At 37.6% G+C, this 24,161-nt stretch overlaps 1 pseudogene; it reads right to left on the bottom strand.

Annotated features, from left to right (window-relative positions):
• Nucleotides 1-21,767: 21,767 nt before the first annotated feature.
• LOC111815730 lies at nucleotides 21,768-21,927 on the bottom strand (annotated as a pseudogene).
• Between the last annotated feature and the right edge of the window lie 2,234 nt (nucleotides 21,928-24,161).

The following is a 24,161-nucleotide window of genomic DNA, read 5'->3' as shown; positions in this document are numbered from 1 at the left end:
CAGAACTACCATCATTTACTTATGCATCCTTATTTTGGGCATTTAGACACTTAATGATTTGATACACATACATTCATCAATGTATTTCCTTTTGAATATCTTACTTTTTCTTCTTATTTCTTTATAATTTTAGTGATGGTTTTGTAAAGAATTTCATGATCTTTCATTTTTGTAAATATTTTCATTGTTAGATTCTCTTGCAATGGAAATACATTTTATTGTTTTAAGATTTTTCTTTTGTAAGTCCTAGAATTTATCTGTGATCCAACTCAAAGTTTGAATTTCTTTTACTATGATAAATTCCAAGATGATGTATTGCGTTGCGTGCTCTGAAGTTTCAGTGTGATATACTTGTAATAAAACTGAATTCTTTTGAGTTGCCTTCCTACCACTATGGGTTGTTTCATGTAATTATTGCTATCTTTCATCAACTCTGAAAAATTATCAGCTATTATCCCTTTTCTAATATTATTTACATTTTTCCTTTCTGGAGCTCAGATTAAGTAAGTAAATATAATACCTTTCCATCTATCTTGTGTGCCTTTCAATTTCTCTTTGCTATGTCTTATTCCTTTGTTCATGGGAACTTTCTCAATCTGAAATTCCTGACTCATCAATTCTTTTTGCAGTTGTGTTCAATATTCTAATAGGTCCACACAATGTTCAGTCTTACTGGTTATGTTTTATGACATATTTATGTTATTCAGTTTATCTTTCATGTTGTTTTGTTATTTAAAAAAATATTTACTTATTTGTTTGGTACAGGCTCTTAGACTCATAATGATCCTCCTGTGTCAACCTCCCCAGCACTGGGGATTACAGGCATGCACCATCACATTCAATCTTGGTGGCCAGCATGGGGTACCCGGGGTCCTGGGGCTGCACAGCATACAGTAACAGGGATCAAATCCAGGTCCTTGGGCTTGCCAGGCAGGTACTTAGACCACTGAGTTATCCCCCCAGCCCTATTTTGTCACTTTTACATGAACAGATTCATTGAACACATCTGTGTATATGAATTGAGATATGTTGCTATTAAATATCTGCTGTTAATAATCTGCTTTATGAAATTACCTTGCAAAATTCAAATAATTTTAAGGAAATGACAAGAAGTAATTGTTTTACAAGTATGCTTTGCAGTAGTTGAGACATGCCAAGAAAGTATTCCTTATTTATCTGAAATTCAAATGTAACTGTATATCTTGTATTTTTATTTGTTGAATCTGGCAACCTTAGGAAATTCTGAGACACTGCATGGTGTAATGTGACATCTCTTACTCATAAGCAACAAAATGAAAGGCATATTTGGCCAGCGTGCAGCAGCAGGGGATTGGAAGGCCTAGGCATTTCATCAATACAATATTGTAAATTACATGAAATCTCCTAATTCGTGAGCTTTTGCCATGAATCATGTGTGAATTGTGAATATTTTTACACTCCTAAAGAACTCAAGTACTATCTAAGTGACTTGCTCCCAGCCATTTTGCAATGTGAGGATAAAATTAAAACCTTAGAAGCATGAGAAATTATGACTTGTCATCGGCCTTTTCAGTGGGTTGCAAGCTGTCAAAATCACGAATGTGAAAAATATGTGGTCATCGTAGCTGCCAAGTGCTTCGTGAGCACTGTGCTCTACCAGGCTTCCTTGGAGGCGTTTCCAAGGCGGTCTCGGGAGCCAGGTTCTCAGGCCCTGATGAAAGGCAGTCAGACTACTTCCCACCTGTGATGTGGACTTAGACTACAAAGTGCTTCTCTGAAGAAAATGTTTTGTTGTTAAGAGGTAATTTGAAAATCGATAATTTGGAAGCATACATGTTCAGGTGGGAGAAAATCTTGTCTTCTCCTGGTTTGGGAAATCATCTTCATTGTACTCCTAGATTGGTAACTCCACCTCTGTAAACTCTCTTTTCCTTAAAAGAGAAAATGACAACAAGAGAACTTTCCTCTTAAATTCGTTGCGGAGAAGAAATGAGATAAGTAATTTAAAATGTTTAACCCACTACGTGATGAATACATTAGCTATGAACTACTGTGATTATTATCCAGTTAATGCTAAAAGTAATGTTTTGTTTTTTCTTACTATATTTTAGGGAAGTGGCTACAGGGTATTCAGGGTTTCACTACTAGATTGGACTTGTAGTGATCTGCCTGTTTACAGCCTCCCAAGAGCTGGGATTACAGGTGTGTGCCACCATGCTCAATCTCAATTGCTGTCTCAGTGTGCCCTGGGAGTAGGGCCAGCACAACAGGCTTGGGGATTGAACCTCGGGGCCCCTGTGCCTGCTTGCAGGCATTTTAATCCACTGAGCTATTTGACTGGACCTTTTAAATGTAATGTTTTCTAAAATTTATTTGATACAGAGTCTCACTATGCAGATCAGACTTATAGTGATCCCCCTGTCTCAGGCTCCCCAGTGCTGTGATTACAGGTGTGTGCCACCATGCCTGGAGGTATCTGACCTGGCATGGCATGCATTACTGGGGATCAAACCCAGTCCTTGCACTTGCTAGGCAGGGGGTTAGACTGCTGAGTTATTTCCCTAGACCTAAAAATGTTTGATTCACTTAATAATTGAATTTCTGCTTATAGCTTCTGTATTATCAGCAATGAATGTTCATTACCTTATTTGCCAACATGTTGAGGTCACTATATTATAAATTCTCTCTCTTTTAAATTAATTTTATTGAGAAAGAAATAGCAATGAGACAAAAATTTTATGAATTAATACATTCATATTGTTGTCTTTGTAGTAGCTATTCAACGTACAAGATGCAGGCATATCTTGCCTAAACACTACTAATAAAAATCTTTCTTCTCATTGAACTAAGAGAAAGTAGCTGTATATCTATCCTATTTTGTGTGTATATATAGATGCAAAATGGTCATGCATTTGTATCCCCTTTTTTGTTTATTTTGTCAGAGATGGATATTCCATTACCATTCAAATATTGTAGGTATGCAAATTCAGTAAAATAATTCATTACAGTCCAGTAGTCCATAATAGTAGTAGATTATCTGCAGAACTGGCAATGTCAGAAGTTCATTATCCAGAAAGCATAGAGAAGGACTAGATCAAAATGGTTAGGATAGATATATAGCTACCTTCTCTTAATTCAATGAATAGAGGGACTTGTTCTAATAGTGTTTGTAAATAGGATATCATGCCTGCATCTTGTACAACAAATAACTACTAGGAAGGCAGTATGCAATGTGTTAATTATTGGAACTGTCCTACCACTTTGATTCGAAACTGTTTCATTGCTATTTATTTCTCAATAAAATTATGCAAAAAATAAATAGCAGTATCTCTGTAACTATAAGTGTCAGAGTGGAGATTTGAACACAGATGTCTGGGGGTACATGTGTAATGTTTTTTTCTGTTATACTAAACTACTTCCTCCATAGTCAGCATGTTGACTATGATTTATGATATTACTTAAATATTTCTTTTTTACTTAGGCCATGTTGACTATAATTTATGCTATCTATCTATCTATTTATTTTAGTACTGGGAATTAAACTCCGGACCTTGCACTTACTTAAATTTTTAGATCTATGTGTTTTGTCGTTTTTCAAAGAAATCATAGCATTAAATAAGGGTGCAGTGTCTGGGAGACAATGTTATTTTTTTCCATAATTTTATTGATAAACAAATAGCAATGAGACAGTTTCAAATCAAATTGGTAGGACAGTTTCAATAATTAACACTTTGCATACATTCCTCCGAGTGGTTAATTGCTGTACAAGATGCAGACTTGAGATCCTATCTACAAACACCATTAGAACAAATCGCTCTATTCATTAAGAGAATGTAGCTATATATCTATCCTAACCACTTTGAATACACAGATACAAAATAGACATTCATCTGTATACCCTTATTTTGTTAAGTTCCATTATTTGAATATTATAGGTGTGTTAATTCAGCAAAATAATCTAAAAGAGTTCAGTAGTCCATAATAGTATTGGGTCTTCCGCTTCACTGGCAATGTCAGAAATTGTTGACCTGAGTTCCCTACAGTTCAACATAACAGCATGGCTTTACTTCTTATATTTCGTTTTTATACTTTTCTGCTGGATGGTTAAGACCAAGGTAAAGCAGGACCTATGCAACAAGAGTTGTAGCTTTTGGGTCTGATAAGGTCAGTGAAATCCCCTCAGGATTTATGCTGAGATCCTGTAATTCAGATTGTTTGTCAGTGTCAGCCATGTGGATGAGTCACAGCCATTACTTGGCCAATGTGCTCTCTGTGAAAGCCTGAGAGAATGTTTTCTCTCCATGTGACTCTCCTTAGGTACTCTCTATATCATCAATTACTTTCCTCTTTGGCCCCATAATCTCCTTGATCAGAAAATTTGGCACACTGCCGAGTTACATTACGGGCTGCTTGTCATGACATGCCAGTTGCTGCTATGAAGTCTTCGGGTAGATGGTTGTTCAAAAAGAAGGGAGTGGTGAATGAAAGCAAAAGACAGGAAAAGGAATATTGTGGGACTGTCCTGCTTCAAGGTTGTATATGGTGAGATATTTGGACTTATGTGTAAACCAAAGAAGTATATAAATCTTTATGCCTATTTTAAAAATATATTCTAATTTAAATTTTTTTTATCATATTCTGTAGGGACTTAAAGTTCAATATATCAATACTTGATGAAAAATACCTGTTCCATATTATGCCTAAGATGTTTGATATGCAGACAGATAGTGAGGTTAAGTTTAACAGCCTAAGTTGTATGGTAATAACAATAAACTTGTCTTCTGGATGGTTAACAACCTAAGTTTGCAGAACAAAATTAGTGAAAAGGAGGGCTGCAAGGAAAGCCAACATTTTGGCCCTAGCCTTCCAAGGTCAATTAATACTCAGGACATACGAGAACTTCTACTGTAACATCATGGGAGACAATGTTAATGTGATTGATGTGAGTAATCAGTAGAATATTTTTTCAGGGCCTTTGTTTTAGGTGTTCTCTGATATAGTGTCAACTCCAGAAGACTGGTTTTTTTCTATTAATGTATAGTAATTAATGTATACAGCCATCAGAAGTGAAGGAAAACCCTATGTCACCACACCTGGGGACACTCGTACAGCACTCTCCTATCATTATTTCTGCAGGTTAATAACTTCCAAAAGCATTCTGCAGCAGATAAAATGAAATGCTTCTGGAAACATACCTTTTTAGCAAATAATGCCAAGAAGGGTTTCTTTTGATGCTGCTGAAATGTACAGATGACTTATTTTTTCCAGCATTAAAGTATTTTATCACTCACATCAGAATTTCTCAGTCACTGGGAATAGCAATACAGTTACTTCACTAGGGATTTTAATCTGCTTTGTGAAATGGCATAAAATTGAAATATTATTTCTTTGCTTGAATTTCCACTTTAATACATTCCAATAAAATATCATGAAACATTTGTCTCCTCTCTTCTCAGTTCCTACAGTATCATTGCTGCTTATGAGATATCATTTTATGTATGCCGCCATCCAGGTATTATCTCACACAACTTGTGGGCCATCTAGCAGGATAAAAGATGAGGAAACCAAAGCCAAGAGATTTAAAATTGCTCATTATAGTTTTACTATCTGAAAATGTGAAATCAGGAATGAATTTCTAGATTTTAACTCTAAAATCAAACTCCGTTCCTTGTAGAAGTGCAGGTAATTCAAACCTTAAACCATCTGAGGTATGGCACATATGGCTCTAAGAATATAAGAAATAGCCATGTAGGATGAAGTAAGAATTAATAAATTATGAAAAGCATGGCAATAATTTACCATTTACCAAGGATTTTTTACATGTCAGGTATTTTGTAGCATGTAAAAATATTAGCCAATTTATTATGCACAAACCATTGATGTAAATTTGATTTTACACCAGAAATGAAGACAAAAAAAGCTAAGGTTCTACAGGTTCAACTAAGTTGCTTCTATTGATTCACATCTGGTAAAGCCAAATTTTGTTCTCATTTCTTGTGACTGTTAGTCTCCTCTTCACCCCTAGATAGTGCACAGATATTGGGACTAATCTTCTCTTCCTCTTTCATGTCTTCTCAGGATCTGATTCTGTGTCTTTCTTTGGATACTCATAGAAATTGTGTGTTGAGAAGAATTCATGAAGGAAATGTATCTAATGCTATTCTGGCACAGAAGATAGATCTGACTCATCTGTAGGGAAATGGATGCTCTTTCAAACCATAATATTAAGTGAAATAAGCCAGACCCACAAGCTTAAACATCTCATTGTTTCTTCTATATGAGAAACTCAGAGGAAAATATAGGATAGATAACAGGAAGTAGAAGAATACATAGTTCTCAAGAGGAAAGGGGATCAAGAGATGGAAAGGTAAGGAATGGTGACAGGGAATTGAGATGTGCTATGTACGTGCACCAGTTCCAGGATTGGATGTGAACTTTATGCATTACAAATATAAACCAAACAACAGCATAGAAGGGAAGGGGATCTAGTGATGGGTGGAGGAGGAGTGGGAAAAGGGATGTGGAGAGGAGCTGAGATGAGCTGTGTCTGTGTTCCAGCCTCCTATACGGGGCAAAGACACCAGTACAATGCACATGTGCTAATAAAATAAATACTAAAAAATAAATTGTGTGTTGATTTAGGGGATTTGATGTCTGATTTTTCATTCAGGGTTTCACCTTTTTGTTTTCTGGACATAAGGGCCACTATTTTCCATTTGAATTACTCATGAGATTCACAGGATGAGGTCAGAAGCAGTGTTTATTTTCAGTTTAGAAAATGCATTTTTTATCATTTAAAAACAAATAATCTTGATTTTCTTTGTGGCTATGGAAAAGCTTCTTTTCCCTTTTAAAGTTAAGTTTTTTCATCACTTTTAAAAATTCATGAACTGTTAAATCCTTTCATTGTCAGCCAATTTTCCAATTACTTTCTAAATCTTACTTTCTATTTTTTTTTAATTTGGGCTACTTACAAAACTTAAATATCTTTTACTGATTTATTCTTTACACATTGTGCCAGGCAATGTGAAGAGCTTTTAAGAATGTGGTGCCCATCTGACATTTCCATTGTCTTTGTGATTGTCCTCATTTAGGGATCAACACGACATTAAGAGGGAAGACACTAGAACAACCAACTTAGAAAGGCACGTCTTTTCTAGGCTGGTCACTGGGATACTCAGTATCCCTCTTCCTGTGACTTAAGTTTCACTTGGAACAAATGCAGCACTCAGAAGGAGTCCTGCACAGCCTGTTCTGCTTTGCTAAAATGGATTTTGGGAGCCCCTGCAAAACAGGTATCATGGTTTCTCATTGGAGTGTAAATCATCCCACAGCACAAGAAGAAGCTCTGGGGATTCCCTCTGCCTAGGTTGATCTTTATAGCTGATGCTCTACAGAAGGTCAGTTGGAGGTAAGACACATTGAAACACTGTTGGGATCAAAGGGAGGCACTAGTCATAGCCAGACACAGAAAGCAGGCTTGCACTTAACAGTTGAGCCTTTACACACTTGTTATTTTTTGTCCCTTCTCTGAAATTTTATGCTTTGAATCTATGCCTAATGATGAAGAGCCTTTCTAAAGGTAAGTTGCTCATTTAAATAGAAACATGACAAAAATAATAATAACTTTCACTTAAGCAATGTTACTTTAGTTTGTGCTAGACAGTATTCTTAGGTGATTTACACAGATTGTCTTATTTAATACCCAACACAACATATGAGAAGTGGGGAAATAGAAGTATGGAAATGGTTGTTGCTTTTCAAGGTATATAGTGAGTAAAGAGAAGCTGATTTTGAAAGGACAGGCTTTCTCTGCCAAAGACCACACAGTTAGTTTGTGGCTGAGAATGGTTTGACTGTAGGGTGAAGGAGAGCCAGAGTTTTGGGGCCCAGGGTTCTCTCTAGGGCAAAGGTATGGATGAGTGTGTTAGGAGAAGTGTAGGGTAGGGTCAGTGTCACAGCATCAAGGCAGCTGGTGGTGGAGATATTTTGGTGGGGAATAGGTGGGAGGAGCCTCGCTAGCTGAGAGAACATAAATAACTTACTGGAGGTCACTAGGTAGAAAGGGCTTTAATTGGAACCGGTAGGTTTAGTTTGACTCCATAGATAGTTTGCCAATTGCTAGAGAGGGCTTAGGGATTCTTAAAAAACAAGTGAAGAAGAAAGATGGTACAAGCCTGACGAGAAAGAGTTCATGGAAGAGTGGAAAAGTGGAGAAAGAGAGATGGAACAGAAGGGTGGAGGGGTGGTGGGGTTTCCTGAAGATCATTTTTTTTTCAAATGAAAATATCGGGATTAGATTTGTGTGTAGAAGACAAAGATTACTGAGTGGGGGAAGGCTGGAGATACAGGAGAGCGGTAGATGGCAATTATATAAAAAAGGGCACTGGCTGGGGAGATAGCTCAGCTGCATGAGTGCCTGCCTGGCAAGCACAAGGTCCTCAGTGGGATCCCTGGCACCAATAAATAAATAAAAATAATCTATGTGAGAAGGCTGGAAAATCCTTCACGTAATGGCAATAAATGCTAACTATTATTATTTTAGATGGACTAATGTACAGAGGTTTAGAAACCTTTTTTTCAGTAGTTAAAGTGAGAGATAACGAACAGTTGAATTAAGGTTACTGTAGAGTGATTTCAAGGAGGAGCAACATATGAGACTTGACCAAGTCTGAAATATAGCAAGATACACTCTGTATTCATACTAAAATATGAGAGCTGATCAAAGGCTTGAATTAAGAGAATGGATCTGTGGCACTGGGTAGAAGTTATTGCCATTCATTAAAGTGGGAATTGTGACCAGAATACAATGAATTTAGTTTTGATGTACATTTGGGTTGAGGTGCTTTGTACACCTACGTGTAGATGCCCTGTAAGTTATAGGGCAGAAGAATTTGATCTGGTGGAGAGAAGTGATTGGTCTGAAACTTGTTAAGCCATGGCATTGAATGAAGGAATAGGGCAGAAAGTGGAACTAAAGAATGGAAGGACATGAGCTAGGTTAGCACAAATCTATAAAAATTCATTTAGGAATTAAAGAAAAAGGCAAATAGTGTGTCCTTGGGGGTTTGGATAAGGTAGAGCTTCGATTAAGGTTAAGGAAAAGACATGGTATTCAGATTGGTATTAGCAATTGGCCGCTGACAGGGAAGAAGAAAACCTTGGCTACGTGGTGGGACATTCGGGGAAGTTTAGATACAACTTCCACTGGTTTGGCCCAAGCACTAAGCCTTTGTAATTGACTCTGTTCACACGTGGTGGCCATAACGCTTTCCATCGCCCAGAGCTAAACAGAAAGTCTAACTGGGCAGGACTGCAGTTGCAATCAGCATGGTTGATGGCAGATCCTGTCTTTGCTTGATTGCAGTGCCTCAAAAGTCCTGGCAAGGCCCTTCTATGTGGCACTGTGCCTCCCTAGCAGATGGGAATGAGTGCAGTTAGTTATTCAATGATTTGGTATGTGCATCAATTTTAATGATCAAAGCAGGATTTTCTGTGCGGAGTGTCTAGGCATGAGGTGAAAAGGATAAAGTGCCATTACATCTCTAGCCTGGGAATGGATTAATGGTGAAAACTTAATTGCTTATGCAAGTTAAAAGTTTGTTACATTTCACCCTGGATTTGTGTTCATCTGAATACTTATGATAATGAAGCTTTTCTGTTCCAATTCAGCTATCTAGAGGAAGAACACATACAAATCCACTTAATAACCCAGAATAACTTTTATCTTTGAACAGATGACTCAGGCACAAAACAAAGTAAAATGTAGATCTTTGTGTGTGACTTACCTTGCTTTGCTTCTGCAGAAGGCAGCATAATTTGTCATTACCTAGGGGGGAATAGGAAATGAAAAGAAATATGTCAAGAACTCTAGCCCATAAAATATACAAAATTTGAACTACAGGCTCAGAATTTTATAACATATGGAATATAAAAAAATTCAAGAAAATTCCCAGATAATCACAGAGAATAAGTGTTTTGCTCAGTTAACTTAATTTTTGGTAAAAATTTCATTCTGTATAAAGCTTTCATGTTCTTATTTTGCTTTCAGTAATATAATATGCATTTTAATATATAGTCATAACTATGTATGATGGTGTGTTCTGGGAATTTATTACTTAATAACAAAGTACTCCAAAATGGAATAGGTAAAGTAAACATTAATTTTACTTATAACTTAGTGGGTCAGAAATGAGGAATGATGACTACTTTTTCTGCCCATTGTGCTTTCTTCATTTGAGTGCCTGTGGTTGGACATTCCATTTCCAGTTCAGACCTTCTTTCATGTCTGGTGTGTTAGTCCTGTTTCTCTGTCTCCACATTAAACCTCAACCTTCAGATAATCTTTCTCCACATTTTGAGCTTCTTGCAGAATGGTGCTATTAGAGTTGGCTTTTGGTTTAAAGATGCAGGAAGCAAATGATTCCAGGCTGCTTGAAGACATGCCTACGTTCAGCAAGGCTTTTGCCATATTTTGTCAGTCAAAGCAGATAGAAGGTTTTCACAATTCAAGAAAACAAAGGAATAAAGAAATCATCTCCAGGTGACAGTTACATGTACCAAAGTTATTGAGAACAATTCTGAGCATGTTTCTGGAGACAGAAAGACCTGTTTTCTGATCTGGTTCTCCTGGCAACTAGCTGCATGGCTTAAAGAATTTCATAATCTGTAAGTTGTGCCTAGTGTCAATGCCTACTTCACTCTATTGTTTCTGAAAATAAAGTATGTATTACATGCACACCCTATAGCATAGTATCTGGACCATTGTGTATAAAGTTAATAATAAAAGCTTAGTGAGTTAGAGGGGTTCATACACAAAACAGGACATGATGGCTTTTGAGTATACACTGAGGCTTTACCTGTATATGAATAGCCTGGACCTGAACTGAGGCTACAATTAGATTTACCTGTGTGCCAATGGACCAAAGGCAGGTGTACATTTTTTTTTTACTAGAAGCCTTCATATGGGGAAGTGTGAACCCATCCTGAATGCTTAGGGGCTTGAATTGATCCATGCATAGTAGGAAACTGACTTATTGGTCAGTAAATAATTTGGAGATAACAAAAACCTTGTAACTGCTTGGACCAGTTGAGTGAACTTGTGGGTACAATTTGGATAGATAAGATTCTTGTGTTTGATTTATGGTTAGATGAATTCAAAATACTTAATTTGATTCACAAACTTAATTTGCTGATTCACAAACTTAATTTGCTCTATGATTTTGGAAAAGATGACCACCTTTGTGTTTGTCTGGGAAAGAAGGCCATGGTTGTATTTGTCAACTGATGCAGAGTTTGTCAACAAAACCAAAATTTTGCCAAGGTATTTTAATTTTGAACCAAATTGCTAGCAAACAAAAGGATTTGTGAACTGAGGCACCCTGTACATGTTCACATGACCTATATAAATGTAAGGCCTTGTATTCTATGGCAGTACATCTGGTTCCTGCCTACATAAAGAAAACAAGACACACATTTACTAACACTTTTTTTGTTGTACTAGATTTGTAATTAAAATATTAAGCATTCACTACTGTAAATTAATGCTGGGAATCATAAGTTATTTTTAAAAATTTTCCATTTTTAGTAGTTCAACAGAACCTCAGAAGAGATTCTTCAAGTACTTAATCCTGTTCCGTATGTCAGCAGCTATGAAGTGTAGCGTCTGAGAAATGGGCAGTGCATGTTGGTGATCATGAAAGAGCAGAAGAGCAGCGAGAAGAGGAAAAAACACCCAGCTCCTTCTTCTCACAGGGTGTATTAGTCCATGAGAGCTCCTTTTTAAAAAATCAATACATTCAAAGTCCTGTACTTAACCTGTTTTGCACAGTTCAGAATGACAGGAGAACCAGGTCCAGGGAGATAACCACTTATAATAATAGGATGACATTTTTATTCACCTTGTGAATTTTCTTTCTTCCTTTTTAAAAAATCTGAATTTAACTTTCTTTATTTACCTTAAAGGTATAAATAACATCTATCTAATGGTTAACATGTAGAAAAATACTTTAATTCATCAGTACAGGTTATGCAGTTTTGGTGAATGTAGTCATAGTTATTGACAAGGGTGAAAATCGAAGATCATTAAACAGAGCCCTGTAAATAACCAGTTTCTTTCAAGACTTATAAATTTGATATGATAATTTTTGAAAGAGAAACACACATTATCAAGATAAGGCAGTGATATATATCACACAAAAATAGCCAATATTTTGGCTCTAGTCCTTCAAGGTCAGTGAGGACTCAGGACAGAAGAGAGCCTGTACTGTAACATCCTGTCACTCAGTGATGTCCTAAATTTTTTGATCAAGGAGATTATGGAGACACAGAGGAAAGTGATCGATGATGTAGAGTGTGCCTAAGGAGAGTCACATGGAGAGAAAACATTCTCTCAGGCTTTCTCAGAGAGCACGTTGGTCAAGCAATGACTATGATGCATCCACGTGGCTGACACTGACAAAGGATCTAAAAACTACTGTACAGGGTTTCAGGGTAAATCCTGAGGGGATTTGACTGATCTTGTCAGATGCAAAAGTTACATTTTTTGTTATATACGTCTTGCTTTATCTTGGTCTTAACTATCCAGCAGAAAAGTATAAACATGAGGTATAAAAAGTAAAGCCATATTAATATGCTGAGCTGTAAAAGGCTCAAGTCAACAACTTCTGACATTGCCAGTCCTACGGATAACCCACTGCTATTATGGACTACTGGACTATATTGGATTATATTGCTCAATTCACACACTTACAATATTTGAATGACAATGGAATACCCATCTGACACCTTGTGAATTTTCTGTGTTATCCCTTAAGAAAAAAATCAATTGCATACACTGAATATTCTTCAAACACACTCAGAGATTTATGGCTCAGATTCATCTTTATTTACCTATCTAATCAAGTCTCAAAGCATTACTAATTACCTAATTTGTCTTTCTGCTCTTTTTCCCTTTTTCTTTTTATATTTTTCTAGTGTACCTCTTCCTGTTTACTTCTCCCCTTCTCTATCCACTTCATTTTGACCTCTATCTATCCCTCTTATAAGTTTGACCCTTGGTTAACTTACAATTCAACAGTGGTAAAAATAAACAGTTCAAATTTGTTGAGCATTTAAAATATGTCACATTATACTGCTTCCTTTCTTCTGTCTTTTCCTTTCCTTTCCTCCCACACAGAATATTTTGTTTTATAGTTTGAACTGCAAACATATATTTATCTCTTTTCATAATGTATTACCCTTTCACCAGAGCCATGAACACAAGTCATGGGAATGTTCTCTCATTCTCTCTCTGTTCCCATGTTCAAAATGTAGGGGGAGAAACCCTGTTGGAGCAAAGAGTAGATGTGTGCACCATTCAAGTACTTCATCTCAGGAGTCAGATGTAACAAAGTTGCTTCATATATTGTTTTATTTCATCATAAATATTTTGTGACCAAGAAAGGAAGAAAGGGCTCATCCTATTCCTTCATCCTGCAATGGCTGTCCAAACAGTTTTGGGCTTTAGGGGTTAGGGATTACTCATGCTGGGAGTTCTCTGACTGTGTGTTGAAACTTGTTGAGCCTGTAAGAGGTTGAGAATTTGTTGATGGAGGAAGTAGATGGGAGAGCCTTTCCTCTGTGTCATGTGCACAGACATGAGTATTTTCAGTCTTTAATACCAGGCATCATACCTTAGCACCACACTGGTGTGAAAACTATAGAAGTCAAAAACATTCTGTTTTTTCCTCAGAGCCCATCCTTAGTATTTATCTCACGACTGACATTTTTATGAAATAGCATCCTCAGGAAATATACTGAAATCTCTTCAGTGTAAATATGAACTATAGGACTAATGAGAGGTTTTAGTTTTATCAAAAGCTTTAAAAACTCAATCAGAGGAGATAATATTGTCAACAATTTTTGGGAAATGGTAAAATTAAGTGGATTTAAGCAGTTGCATTTTCTCTGCTATTATCTGAGTATGAGCCACGTTTCTATAAAATGTTTATCTTAGCTGTCAGGATGGGACATAAGCCTGACTCTAGGAATTCATATTCCAGTCAGAAACATAAATTCACCTCTAAGGAGTCAGAAAGCGGAAGGAAGCTGAAATGAGGATGGTCTGAATGAAATGAACAAGAAACCGAAGGGATGCCTCTTAATGCAGTCTTGCTCAGGATGAACTGTACCATAATTGATCCCTTTGGAGACTAGAAGAGCACTGACTTGGGAGGGGCGGCGTAGGAGGAAGGGCATAACATGAATGACATCAGGAGTTTTCCACCTATTACCTTTAAACAATGAAGCCTGTGTAGATGAGGTAACCAAACTTTGCCATAAAGACACATTGCCGTTAATCCCCCCTCAAACACCCCTTTCACATTGAACATGATTTTCTCATTATTCTTGTTACTTTGGGGGGCAGCTCTGGAATCCTTCTTTTGTAAGTGTACTTGACAAGAAGTGATTGGACTTACGACAAATGCTGCTGTTGAGTGTCATCCAACTAAAAGGCAGGCCTAAGGGCCAGGGAGATGGCTCAGTGGAATAAGTGCTTCCCCAGCAAGCGCAAGGGCCTGAGTTCAATCCCCAGTTCCGCAAAAACAAAAAAAAAAAAAAAAGGACGGGGGAGATGGCTCAGTGGAATAAGCACTTCCCTGGCAAGCGCAAGGGCCTGAGTTCAATCCCTGGTTTCACAAAAAAATAAAAAAATAAAAAATAAAAAAAATAAAAGGCAGGCCTGGAAGAACATTCCAGGGGGTCACAGTACACTCACTAGATCTGGCACTGTACCATTTTGGGCTCATTTTGGGCTCTTCGCCAAGGTAAAAATGAGTACAAAGGGTTTGAATCAATTCAGTATACTGAAGTATCCAGGAGTGCAACTAAAGATACTCATGAAAGAGAACTCCCAGAACTGCTTCAGAAAGCGGCAAGAATGATGGGATGAGTGTGTTTGGAGCAGCTCAGGGTACTAGAAAGGAAATTATTGGCAACGTGTCTTCTATTGCAATAACTTTCTTAAAATTAACTATTCACCATAGATTTTGATCATACCTCAAAGTTGTATAGAAAAAAAAAATCAGTGAAGCCACATTGCTACCATGGGGTTGAAGCAGGACATGAATGCACATCTCTCACATGTGTTTGTTCCACTACAGTATTTATTCTTGTTGTTTCACTGAAATGAAGGCACTTAAAATTTCTTCCTTAAGTATCTAGAGTTACTATATCCTTGAAGCAGGGAATTTTCTTCTTCTAGTTGAATGTCACAATAGTTGTTCCCTGCTCGTCTCACCTGTAGACGTGACCCAATACCAGGCTTTCCCATTAGTGATAAATGTTTAAGCTAGATTATGTCTTGCCTAATCTTGCTAACACACATGAGCTTGAACTTTCAAGTGTTTTTCTTTATTTATACATTTAATGATTTACTCTTCCACAGAATTTTCATATAATTGAGAGGCATTCTTAGGGGGGAAGGAGGATTTTAAATTTAGTTGTTGTTTTACATATTTTGTTTCATCAAAAATAACTCACTAGTGGAAATGACAGTCCTAGTCACATTCTGCAGAAACTGCTGCCTAAGTAGATCTCTACTTGCAATCACTGGTGAGTCTCTATTCTTAAAAGATGGCTCATCTTCATTTTGGTTCACTCTGATTCATGATGTAACACCTCACATAAAGAAGTGTGGCTGTTTGCTGGAATGTGTGCCCACCTCCATTTGTATCATCATTACTCAGTAATGATGCCCTGTCACTTAAAATGGGATTTTTCATGAATGCTTCATATACCTGAATTAACCACTTGCAAAAATTTCATTTTCTCTAGACCCATAGTGAAAATGCATGATGCATAAGTGATGCAGGAGAATTCCTCACTTGCTTGATTTCATTTTTGCCTTTGTCCCATTTTGCCTATGATTATAGATGGTAGAAGATTTAAATGACCACTTCTCCATTTTTTTGATAATTATCTACTTCCTTGTGCAGAAAGAGGTTGATCAAGATGTCAGCATTTTCTCCTCTTCAGGTCATGAGAATGATCCAAGGGTCTGGGAGTTAATTTTCAAGGTTGCGGAAACAAGGGCTGCTTAGATGTGTTTACAGCATCCATGGCCTTGGACTTCTTGTCACACCTGTGTCTGGAACTGTGGAAGCGTTAATATTAAAAACAGGGTGTGATCTGTCAGCCTGTGTTGTGATGAACTGCAGCCAGAGGAACTGACAAGCACTCTAAATGCTTAATTTCAAGGAAAAACTCCAGTGACTATTTTAGCTACACAACACCAGCATTTGGACCAAGCTGGTCATTTAATCCTCTATTTAGAGTGTCTTTTTGTGTTTTGATAATGTTTCTCTGAGGAAATCATTTTTATCAAATTTTTTTTTCCAGAATAGACTTTCTTTTTCTTCACTTCAAATTCACAGATTGGCAGAATAGAGTTAGGGGAACACTTTGTAGCATTCTCTATCTTTTTGGGCATGAGAATTGAGCTTGCTCTCACTTGTGTCTACTGCCTTTATATAGATGTACCACATACACATTAAGTATTCCAATAAATGTTTTCAAGAAGATTCTTTGAAATCTAATTTCCTACAATATATACAGGACAACACTCTTTTGTGTTAGTCTCCAGGGTGTTTTTTTTCAAAAATATAACTTGACTTCCAATGTTCATTGTGGAGGACCACCTGGGTGACTGTCCTCAAAAGAAGAGCAATTGTCTCCATTTTGGCTGCGCCTGACCCTATTTCCATGTATTAATATGTACAGAGCTGGCTAAGACTTTTTCCTTATCCCTGCAACTGGCTTTAAGCAATGCATAGCTGTCTAGCCAAGGTGTTGGTGGTAGATTTTGAAGACGACAGGCATGTTTCCCTAGAATGGCTACCTGCTGTTCCCTTCCTTGTGTGAGCCATGAGACAGGATGAGATAGATGAAGAGCCAATGCTTCATGCTGTCTTCTGGGATTGAGTCTCTAGACAGAGGCTATGACTTCCTGGGACTTAAAAGATTACATATCAAAGGTGAAGCCCTGACCCCAAAACATTAGATACTAATTCTGTTGTGTTACACAGATTACTCTTCCTGCATATCCTTTTCTGCATATTGCAGAGGTGAATGTAAGACTCCAACCCAGCCCAGCCCAGCTGGATTCACCTACTTTCTGCCATTCTCACATTTACTCATCCTTAAGCCACTCCTATTTTGATGAATGAATTGCACCTGTATTTTTTATTATTTAGTATAGAGTCTCTAGGGTCTCACTACACAGATTGAATTTGTAGTGATCCTCCTGTTTTCAGCCTCTCAAGCACTGGGATTAGAGGCATGTGCCACCAGTCTCAATTGCCATTCTAGCCCATGTTGGAGGTGGGGCTGGCACAGCACACCAGGGATCCAATCCCTGAGTCTGCCTAAGAAGGTTCTTTAACCCACTGAGTTACCTGGCTGGCCCTAAAACTTGGATTTGGCCTTGAGTCAAGGCCTTTTTCTGACTAGCTGTCATCATGGCTGGACCTAGCACCTTAACCTTGGCTCCCCACAATTACCAGTATAATTTAGTGTCATTATTCCCATTGTGGGTTGCATTGGGTGTGGTAGATTGGAATTTACTTGATGGGATTCCAATAATTTATCTAGGGGATTACAAATATAAATTTCCCACATCAAGACAAGGATGAGAAGTTCATCTCTACTGATTTTTCTCAACTGCACCTAGATTCATGGATTACCTAATTATTCTAATTATTGCCATAGTTCCCTATATCTCACCCCTCCAGCAACACTGGTCCAATTTTTCTTCTTCAACCAGCTTACTTTCTGAGAAATAAATCTGGCCAAAATAGTCCAATGAAATATTCATAAAGATCTCTTTTCTCTATGGAATACAGTACGAACATCATAGTCTGGCACAAAAGCCACACATCGTCTGTCCTCTACCTGCCTTTCTTTAATTGTTTTGTATTTTTATGCCATTATATTTTGGTGGTTCTTAGAAATGTATGTCATTTAGTAAGCCCCCCAAAAAAATGAGAAAAAAAGAAAGAAAATGAAAGGGATTGATCATATTTTACGTTCCCTTTTGCTTTGCCACACAGAAAAAAAAAAATCACCCCGTCAAAGTAGTATGAAAGGCATTGCTGTATTGATGGAAGCAGCCAAAAGAAATTGTACATGAGAGCTCTGTAATTGAATAGATATGAAAATTTACTTGCCCATTTTCTCTAAGAGCCTGTGTTTCTGTCTTGGAATCCTGTTGATGCAAAAGCACAATGTACATGAATAGGATTCAACTTTTGTTAGGATAATGTTAGAATTATTACATAAGCATTGTTTTTCTATCAGGTGAAGAAACATTTTAAAATTAGAGAGAAGTTTAGAAATAATTTAGGCTATCTCTTATCTCCCCCAGTGCAGGCTTTAGCAGGAGTAGAAATTAGATTAGGCTAGTAGGAGCTGATAGAGTTGTAAGGAAAAATAAGATCCAGTACTTGAAGGGTGGACATAATCCATAGGGAGTAGAGAATTTTAAGAAGCAAGCAAGTAGAATAAGCAAGTGCACAGAGACTGAAAAACAGATAATATGTTTTAATTATGATCAATAAAAATATGTGGGTGAATAGGCAATTATACATCTGGAAATGAAAAGCAATATGGTCAGAAATGGGCTTGAAGACAGAGAATAGAAGATCTAAATGCTGGAATAAAGGGGCTTAATATTCAGCAGGTAATCCACATAATTGGTGAGCCTATACAAGTGTAGTTTGAGATACCCAGGTAGATGGAGTGGGTGAGGTGTCGGTTATCTAGCTTTGTCCTCAAACCAGTGCTTTCCAAGATAAACTGAAAACTTACAGTGTCCCCATTATTATTATTATTATTATTATTATTATTATTATTATTATTATTATTTTGGTGCAGAATTTCACTGTTGAGAAATGGAATCTACAAATTTAGAATTCTGAATGAACAAACCTCATGATTAATTGATACAAATTTAAATACCAACTGGGATGATTTGCTTGTATAACTTTATTAGCAATCTCATCTGTGTTTCCATTCATAAAAATGAGTTAATGGGAGGGGCGCATGTGGGAAGTGTGTGAGGTCAGAGGATGACAGCCTACAGGCTTGGCACGCTTTATGAAGCTGTTATCATAAGTTTCCCACCAGGCTTTCTTAGGAAAACAGGAAACTATTCTTGAAAATATGGATATTTTGGAGCAGCAGGTCATTGGTGGGAGGCTAGGAAGTGCATGTCTTTAGGACCTTGACAGCTTTTATTAGTTTTACTATTTGTATTGATCAGGTTTCTTGTTGTAGGACATAATACTCAACATTTACAATTTAAAGGAGAGGTTTTACTTGGACCATGGCTTGCTTGAGTTCAGTGCATGGTCAGCTGGCTCTGAGACAGAAGCATGGTGCGAGGGTGTGGCTGAGCAAAGTCCATAGTGGCTGGGAAGTGTTGGAGAATGGGGCCAAAGAGGAGGGGTCAGGGACCATCGGCAGTGCCAAGGTCATGCCTCCTTGGCACACGCAGCGATTCTCAGAACTACTTTCCTAGTCCTTGGGCCATTTCTTAATCCAGTCACATCGACAGCATGATTCATAGTCACATATATTTAATTGCTTAAATTTGCGATGGTCATACTCATTGTGTTGAAAGTTTGGAAATTTCAGGATAAGTATGAAGAAAGAAATAAAAAATCAGTTGCAACCCAATCATCCAGTGATAATCAATGCTAACATTTGGGTGAATATACAGACAGCACACACTGTACAATGCATTGAATGACCCAATCTGGTGCATATACAATGTTTTCTATTATGCTTATCTTTTCTTAAAAATGTATGCAAATATTTTTCTATGTCAACAGGTCTTTCTCAAAGAAATAACTGCATGACAATATGAAGTCAATTTACTTCCAGTCTAGGAACTAAAGGCTAAATGTCTACCAGAATTTCAGTATTTAGTGAAAATTTTACCATTTTCATAAAGCCACAGCCTGGTACATACCAGATATACTGCTATCAGTGGTGTTGTGACCACCATCATCATCACCACCACCACTATCATCATCACCACCACCACCACCACCACCATTATTTTGTGTATTCATTTGTTTCCTTAGGATGAGTTTTATGAAGTAGAATTTCTGGGTCAAAATATTGTGAATGAGTTCAAGGATGTTGAGGAATATTTGCAAATTATCCTTCAGGAAGTTTTCATAGCTTACATTCTTTTATTTTCTGGGTGCATCTGAGTCTTAGAAGTTTGGGGATAGTTACTGAAGGGGTTGAATAATATTCTGTGGCATTGGACTATATTAAGCATCAGGGCTTTTGGCTATAGCTGGATGTAGACTGACACTTCCCTTGATATTTTGGAAGTATTTAAATAGGTTCTTAATAGATGGTAAGTAGTATGCATCTTACCTTTTGATTAAGCATAAAACATTTGTTCAAACTCCTCAAGGTATTGGAGAAATCAGCAAAGCATACAAAATACTTAATCTAGTTGGTTACACATTTATAATGTAAGAGGCATTTTTCATGTGTTTATTAAAGTGGAATCTGATTGTAGAGTTCTTAACAATTTAAATGAAATATTCCCATGGAAGGTACCATATGCTGTCATCTGAATTTTGTATGTTTTATTAATTTAGGGAGAAAAATCTTAGGAGCTACAGGCAAAGGACTGTCAAATCTAGCTGAAGCATTTATTTGGTTGAGTCATTCAAAGAATAGGTCCTTCTAGGTACAAAATAACCATTGTTAAATCGAATTTTTAAGTGAATAAAACATTCAAAAGGGCAAGGGCCATTTTACATGTTGGCAAAAGAATGCAAAGAGCAGGTAAGTTCTACAGAAAATGGACTCTGTGGGGGCTGTATTCAGCTGAGATGTTGTATGGACTGTTCCATTTGTCAAGAATAGCTCATGACTATTTGGATGAATTTGTCCACTGAGTGAGTATCATTGCCATCATCCAGGTTTTGTTCCCATGTAGGACATACCAGGATATCTAGCCACCAGAGAATTGCTTTCCTCCTTTCCTTTGATAACGCATGACAACATCCTTTCTGGGTGTTGAGCTCTCTAGTAGGGAACCTTCATTTTTAAATCCTGGATTTTAAATGTGTATCATGTATCTCACTATAGAGCCAGTGAGTGGACTAAATTTTAGTACATGCACCTTGTTGGATTTTGTGGGAAAATACACTCTCATTCTTTTGTAGGGAAAGTGGAGTGATCTGATGCACATAAAATTCTTAGAGCTGCATCCATATATCATCAATACATCAATAATTAGCTGTTTTATTTAAAAGTAATAATATTTGCTATTTATGTTGTTATGGTTGCCTCTATTTTTATCGTTATCATATAGTTAGGAAAGCAGAGACAACTTTTTTCCTACCCTTTTAGAGAATTTCTAACTGATATAAATTCCTGCAGATGAATGAGACCTTCAAATTTGGAGAGAGGAAAAGAATTTGTTGAACATTGGCCTTAGAAATTTCCTGATGTTGAGGTCTATAGCTCTCTCACTCCTCAAAGGAAACCAAAATCACCTCCACCACCACCACCACCACCACCACCGGTAACAACAATAACAACAACAGTCACAGCAGCACTTCATTGACTCAGTGATGCTTCCTTCTCTGGCTATTAGAGCCACGGATGATGTTTCTCTAGGCGGTGTGACCAGGCAGATTGCACAACATCTGTTCCAGTGTGTCTTTCTGAAACTATAGCCAAGCAGAGTATACTAGGGATCCAATCTTCCCATTTCCTAAGTTTTCCTACTTGAGGAGATAAAAGATAGCCCCACCGAAAGAGGCAAGACAGACTATGTAAGGGCAAATATAGTTATTCCTTTCTCTTCTTTTAAAATTTTATATACTACACTTATGTATACTATACTTCATCTTAGCCAAAAGGCTAAGAAGCAAGAGTTGATGCCAGGAGGGTTTCTGTGGAATTATCTCTCTGGCAGTGCCTTTTCTTACCCATCTCTTCTCTGTGAGATTTCCATGTGGCTATTTCAGATGATGTCATTTTCTTACACAAAGTGACATTCCATGTTTCAGTGGAAGCAAAAGAATTCTCTTTCTTTCCATTTTTCAGTGGAAGTGAAAGAATTCAAAATGATAAAAACACAGAGAAGATGGGTGAAAAGAAAGGGAAAGGAGAGGCACTTATGATGTTCATCATCCTAGTTCTAGCCTTAGATGTTCTGAAGACCATACCCCTCCATCCCTACATCTCTGACTTCCTGGTTCTTGATGTTTTGACTATGTAGTACTTCAGCATCACTGAGCCCCCAAATCAACTTTCTTTGGATGCTTAAGCTGGACTGGGGTTTCTTTGGAATTCCAACACTGCACCAAAATGAGTTCTTGCTTCTCATTGCCACCCTCCCATCTGATTTATCCTTGCTGCTCCATTCAGACCTGAGAGACTAAGCATTCCTTAGGACATGGCATGTGCTTATTCTGCAAGCTTTAGGCCCAAATTTTCATTACAGCATGAGATGTGCACAATTGATTGGTTAGCCCTTGGTGTTGGCAGATTTAAATGCCCTAATTTAAGTGGAATATGCTTATGCAAAAGAAAAAAACCACATTGTAATCTAGATTGTCTTTTGAAAGCTCAAAACTTGAACATTCTAGCCGAGGATCCTATATGAAGGATGTCCTTCTGGTTTCTGCCAGTTCTCACACTTACTTACGTCTCACACTTACTTTCTTCTGTTTGTCATGTGGCAAAAACACTGGGCAGTTTTCCCCTTTTAAGGACATACTGTTATTCACAAATTAGATGAAAAATTTTATTTCAAATTAACTTTAAAATTCACAGCAAGCTTTGGAAATTTGGAAGCATCTGAAAGTAAGTGGGGTAGAGATGTGATTAGGTTGGGTTTAATATCCTTTAACAAGCTAAAGTTGATTGTGCTTTTTTTTTCATAGCTTTTAATCTGGCTAGTATGATCAGTATGAAGCAAAAGATGATGGATTCAGAGAGGGAAGCATTTTCATGTGTCTGTTTTTGCCTAAGTTTTTCACTAAGAGAAACAAATCAGGCATTCTGGTCAAAACTGTTAGATGCATTGCAATGACAAGGCTCAATCTGAGGAGCATAAGACAGGCTGAAAAATGTAAGGAGACTATTGCTCTCAAGGTCACCTGGATGTTCTGCCTTGCATCACCTTTGTGCTGTTTTTTTGTTTTTTAATGTATTTAGCACAGGGTCTACTGGGTCTCATTACGTAGATTGGACTTATGGTGATTTTCCTGTTTTCAGCCTCCCAAGCACTGGGATTACAGACATGTGCCACTATGCCCAGTCTCAATCACCATCTCAGCGCACCCCTGAGGAAGGGACTTCATGGCACGCTGGGGATCGAACCCTGGTCCCTGAGTCTGCCTAAGCAGGTGCTTTAACCCACTGAACAATCTGGCTGCCCCATGCTGACTCTTGTGATCCTATGAGCTCCTGTAGGAAACATTTGCATGTGTCAACCCAGAAGAGTAAGCAGCATAGTATATGAAGGTGTATTCCCACATTCTCAGCTGGGAATGAAGAATAATCATTGTCAGAAAAATGGCAAGAACTGCTCCTTTGTCCACGTTCGCCTCCTTTTTCCCACCTCAGGGCATTATGAGTAGTTGTTGGCATAATTCTGTCCCAAGAACCATTGTCATGCATTAGGAAGAGCACCTGGGATACAAGCTCATGGCCTTGAGCTTACACTTGGTTCTGCAAAGTTAAAACATTGAGATGATTGCCGAGGCTCTTTTCAGCCAAGTAGTTGTGGGTCTAAATTGTTCTTACTGGTCATTTATCTATAGGTTCTTGGTTAGTTGTTGGGGCAGAATAGGGGAGATGCCCCAGGCTACTACAGATGTGAGCACCATTTAACATTTTGCTCTTCTTTATTTTTGTCTCTATTTTCATTTGTGGTTCTTTTTCCCCAAGCAATCTCCTGGGCTTCCTTTTACTTTTGCTTACATGGGGAGCTCTGACTATTTTTACTAGTGTAGAAATGATTGATGACAATGGGAATATTTCCTGAAAAGTGTACAACTGATAGGCACAACCATGACTTAAGTCATCCTTCAGTTAATGAGTGGATTAGCAGGCAAATTGGACCACAGTTTAGGATGGGTGATCTAGGATAGATATGA

The sequence above is a fragment of the Octodon degus genome, unplaced genomic scaffold (genome assembly GCF_000260255.1).
Source record: "Octodon degus isolate 3935 unplaced genomic scaffold, OctDeg1.0 scaffold00020, whole genome shotgun sequence".
Lineage (NCBI taxonomy): Eukaryota > Metazoa > Chordata > Mammalia > Rodentia > Octodontidae > Octodon > Octodon degus.
This window is presented reverse-complemented; position numbering and strand designations above follow the sequence as displayed.